This window comes from Pteropus vampyrus, unplaced genomic scaffold (assembly GCF_000151845.1).
Source record: "Pteropus vampyrus isolate Shadow unplaced genomic scaffold, Pvam_2.0 Scaffold122, whole genome shotgun sequence".
Classification (NCBI taxonomy): Eukaryota; Metazoa; Chordata; class Mammalia; order Chiroptera; family Pteropodidae; genus Pteropus; species Pteropus vampyrus.
Genome location: NW_011888903.1, coordinates 3,103,850 through 3,109,063, shown reverse-complemented (window position 1 = coordinate 3,109,063; position 5,214 = coordinate 3,103,850). Strand labels below are relative to the sequence as shown.

General features: G+C 34.1%; 1 protein-coding gene and 1 long non-coding RNA gene across 2 annotated transcripts in view; one reads left to right on the top strand and one right to left on the bottom strand.

The window, feature by feature from the left end:
• Positions 1 to 3,137, bottom strand: part of LOC111743782 — a 9,350-nt gene extending 6,213 nt beyond the window's left edge. The window contains exons 1-2 of the long non-coding RNA XR_002781876.1: positions 3,125 to 3,137; positions 2,044 to 2,047 (exon numbers count right to left, since the gene is read on the bottom strand). This is a non-coding gene — a long non-coding RNA (uncharacterized LOC111743782). The remainder of the gene's footprint in view (positions 1 to 2,043; positions 2,048 to 3,124) is intronic.
• PTPRM (protein tyrosine phosphatase, receptor type M) overlaps positions 1 to 5,214 on the top strand; it is a 737,127-nt gene that overhangs the window by 70,572 nt on the left and 661,341 nt on the right. The window lies entirely within an intron of this gene.

Below are 5,214 nucleotides of genomic sequence, written 5' to 3'. Positions count from 1 at the left end.
GTCTAATGAAAAGCATTATAAGAGGAAACTATTTTGGATTACAGAAATTGAAGGTTAATAATTTTGTGATTAGTTTGCTTTATTTTAAAATTTATGCTTCTTTATATTGTGTTCTAGGGCTCAAATTTTTGGAAATGGAGAAAAGGGCAGGGTAAGAGTACAATTAAAGTTTCAAATTCTGTTATAAAAAGGACCATCAATGTTTCTGCCTGCCCTGTGTTGTATAAAATTCTCAGTGGCTTATAATTTTTTAAAACACTGGTCTAATTACAGGCTCTTGTGAGCATCCACTTTTTGTGCCTGCTCCACTCTTTTAATGATTATAAGATCATTTTTATTGGTTGAGATTGTAAGGTAGACTGTCTTCTGAGGCAAAATCATGAAGTATTGCATTACAGTGTTAAGTTATTTAAATTAGAATTGCAATTTTAATGCATTTGTTATTTGAGTATTATTAGGTTGATTCTTATGTTAATTTTAGATTTATTAACAGATGTGCTTGAGTCTGCCAATTATTAATTTTTCTCTTGATTTAGCATTAATTTTTATAGTTCAAAATGCAGATGTATTTTTTATGGTCTTTTAGAAAATGATTTTCTTTTGATTTAATCACTTGGTACAAAACATATTTCATTAATAACACTTCTAAATTTAATTAAATATTAAATTATTCCACAGACAATAATTATTATAAACTCTTTTCTTCAGTGGAAAAGTTGATCTTCTTAAATAAACTTAACAGTATTTGTTTCTCTAAATCTGTAGTATTTTACCTTGTAAGTTTTCTTGGTTTCCAGATGATACGATTAAATTAGGTGTCTCATTTCTACTTTTAAAACACTTTTTTTTCTGATTTGATCGCTTTGTATTATTCCAAATGCCTTTTCTTTATTATATGTTGAGCAAGCGAATATTAACCTTATGTTAAAGAGCATGCAATTTCTTGCTGTTTCTATTGACTCTTTTTCTATGAACAAACAGAATGTCTTTACATTTGTTTTATTTTTCAGTTGAATATATCTGTGCTTGAAAACTTACCCTGAGAATGCTGCCACATTTTAGTAAGTAGATTAGTAACATAGGCAGCAAATTTGTTATCCTGCTTTATTTTACTTGTAACCAGATACAGGTTCCTAAGTCATTCAAAGGAAGTGAATAACTTGTCTTTTCCAGATAATTTATTTGGTGGGAATAGTTGGAGGGAGAGGTAGGCTATAGTTAAAAATGAATGTTGGAATGGAAGAATAATTGGCAGTGACAGATATTGACCTAAAAAAGGAGAATGATTCTTACAATGAGTGTCCTATATCTTAAAAGGTCAAGAAAAATGTTATATGCTCTATATTTTATTATGTTGATAATTAGCATTTGGAGTCTCTCTGCTGCACCAGTACAGATAGGCAGTTTGAAAACCAGAACTCACTGCAGAAAACATTATGCCATTCCAAATTATCTGACAGTTACACAATTTGAAACAAATAATTATATGGAAGGAGCTTTAGAGATTAACTTCCATCTGGGAGGAATTTTATGATGAGAAAAACTGAGGTGCAAGGAAGATTACATTTCAGAGGTTGTTGTGAATTAGTCAGGATGCTTTCAGTTGCAAGTGGCAGCTTCCCCAACTGAATCTAGTTGAAGCAAACTAAAAAAAAAAAAAATAGTATTGAAGTATTGCCAGGACACGTTCCTCCATCTCTTGGCATAGTTCTTTTATCAATGTTTCCTATACCAGGAACCTGAGACAATTATGAATTTTTTTAATAGTGAAGATGGAGCCTATTCCAGATTCGTGATCCCATTAAGAAAGGAATGCACATTTTTCCTGTATACCATAGCTGTATTTAAAAAATCAAGGAATAATTTGATTTTCCTGCCTTGGGTCATATGCAGATCTCCCAGCCAATTGCTGTGGCTAGGGGTTGGGTTTCATAATTTTAGGTCATGTCGCCTTATGTGAGGATATGATGGGGGAAGGACATGTTATGGCAGCTTCACTAGAACCACCTGGAAGGGGTGAAGCCAGTCTCTGGAAAAGCAAACCCTCCTAAGTATAGTGGTAGAATTGATCATGGAGTCTCACCTTTAGACTCCCAAGCTAATATCGTTTTCACCAAACCCTTAATACTTTGTGGGATGGATGGATTAATTAGGAGGGTGCCTAACTCTTAGTTGAGATTTTTCTCACTTTAGGGTGCCCAAATTTTGGGTTACAAAGCCTTGACTTGAAGCCAATAAAAGCTTATAGCTACAGTTTTTTGGAGGTTGGGCTTTTATAAAACAAATTCAGTGTCAGTAATATGATAAACATAGATCAGAATGAAGTATGAACCTGCTAAAAAAGTTAGAAAAATTTTTTTTTTAATGAGAGTGAAAATAACTTCTGAGAGCATGCAAATTGTGATCTGTTCAATACACAGGTCCCTTCATCCTTTCCTCCTTCGTCCCAGAACAAACCTGGCCTTGGCCCTTTGCATTTTTCGTGGGGCTGCTAGTCCTGGCCCTTTTGCGGAACACATCCCCACGTGTTCCAGCCAACCCAGGCTTTCCTTGTCAAGGAACTCTTCGTTGTCTGCTGAGCCACTTTCTGTTCATTTCAGTTAGATGCTCCCATTACCTTCACTAGATTTCAAGTTCTTTGAGAGCAGGGCCCATACTGAGTTTTCTTTATTCCTTATTTTTCAAGTACAGTGCTGAGTATGTAGTAGGAGCTTCATGAATGTGTAATGTGTTTTTTATTTGCTCTTGGAAGCATATTTTACCTTCAAAGGCCTCCGGTAGGCTTAATTATATTTAAATAGTTTTTCATTTCCTTAGTTATAGCAAAGTTCCTATACTATTAAACCACAATAAAGTATGAATAATGAAAGAGAGAGGTTGCCTGAAGTATGTTTCACCTCATTATATTTGATTTGTCCAATTAATAAATTAGTATGTGTATCTATGTATATATGTGTATTTACATTTTCCATTTGATTTTTCCTAATTATCTTTGGTGACTTGTTATAAATATGATCAGAAATACACCATAGTCTCAAGAAGGAAATGAAGAAACAAGAAAAGACGTAGTTAATAAAAAATTGTGAATTATTATATCAAGATATGATTGCTATCATCTAACAACAGAATGTTTAAGTTCTCTCAATAACATGTATACATTTTCCAGATATTAATAACAGAAATGTATATACTTTAATCATACCCATTATATAAAACCAGAGGGATAGCATGAATCCCAAGAAGAGGGTAATTATAAAATTGTACTTTTGTATCTGATGGATAACTATAATCACTAAGCTTTCTTACAGGATTTGAGAACACAGGGATTAATCAAAGATAATTTTAAAATGAAAGACTTTTACTAATACACATTAATTTGTTAGGATCAGAGAATAGGGCAGTAAAGAATAGGTGAAAATTTTACCAAATACTTAATTTAGGTCTAGCACTGTGCTTTACATGTATTGTAATTAATCTTCCTTTCCAACCATGAGGTGTATACTATTGCAATTAATAGTCCACTTTACAGATAAGGAAACTGAGGGCTTGAAAGGTTAGTAAATAATGTAAGATGGGTCCTGGTTTGACCCTATACCCTTGGATGCTGTGAGGGATGTGGAGAACACGTTGAGGAATACTGCCAACATAGGGTGCATATGGAAGGGCAGACATCTGACTTTCCAACCACATGTTCTGCTTGCATCCATGGCAGACATTGCTCCAAGTATCTTAGGATCTAAAAGAAAGTACAGCAGTCCTCCTTACATGCAATTTCATTTTCCACAGTTTCAGTTACCTGTGGTCAAATGTGGCCTGAAAATATTAAATGGAAAATTTCGAAAAGAAAAAATTCATAAGTTTTAAGTTATGTACCATTTTGAGTAGCATGTTGAAATTTCTCACTGTCTTGCCTCATGCCTCCTGGGACATGAATCATCCCTTTGTCTAGCTCTCCATACTGTGTATGCTCCCTGCCCTTTAGTCACTTAGTAGCTACCTCAGTTATTCTATTGACTGAGGTTGTATCATAATACTTGTATTCAAGTTACCCTTATTTTACTTATCATGGCCTCCAAGCAAGAGTATGCTGCTGGATCTGCCAAAGTGCTGGAAGCCTTAAAGTGCTTTCTTTGAATGAAAAGGTATGTATGAATAGGGGGGAAAAACAGTATATGTAGGGTTCGGCACTATCTGTGGTTTCAGGCATCTGCTGGGGGTCTTGTATAGCCCATGAATGGGGGGACTACTATAACTACACTAGGCTATTGGCTCATGGTTCTATAAAGAAAAGAAAATTGGGCATTTGTTTCTGAGAAAAAATTGAATCAAAATAGAGAGTGCCCTTAAATGTTATCGAGGTTCGAGAAGTGTTTTAGGTAAGAAGAGTTTCCAGTTTTTTCCTAAGAAATGTTCCACAGCATTGTGCCCTGGGAGGAATGGAATATACATTAACCTCCTTCCAGAGAACTATTTGCTCTCTTTAAGAGATGAGATCTGGTCTCAAAAGTTGGGCAGATTTCACATCTGATTTTTCTCTTGTTACAATTTTCTACCCTAATCCTAAACCCCTTGGAGGTTTTATTACATTGGTTGGTGGCATTAGCTTGTCAACAGCTGGATGAGACAGAAGTTAGAAAATGGACTTTTGAGGTCAAGGAGCTAAGCGACTAGAAGAACCAATTTGTCAACTTAAATCATCTTGGGGATGGAAAAAATTATCCCACCACGTGGGATATTAAAGACTGCAATGAACCCCTGTTTTGTTTTTTCTCTTTTTCCAATTTGATCATGTCCAGAATATAGAAAGTTTAAGTGTTGACTTTATTTGTGAGAAGCTGTGATAATGTTTATGTAGTTGTTTGGTATGCTTATTTGATCATAAATCACAAAAATTGTGGTGAGATTTTTATCCTTCTGGCTTAATTACCTGCAACCACTTCAACCTGAAAAGATTTGAAAGGTAAAGCGTCCTGAGACTATAGTAATAACCTCTCATTATTTTATTACTTAAAAAAGTTTTTAAATCCTTATGTTATCTTTTAATAACAATATTGTAATCAATTTTCTATATTTATGGCTTGATACCATATGAACTTCAGTTGCTGGTTTTATAAAACATACTTTCTCACAATATTTAGTGTAGTTTATAAAATTTAAATATAGCCTTCTTTTATGCTCTGTTACAAGAATGAAGACGTAAGATTCCTTTATGAA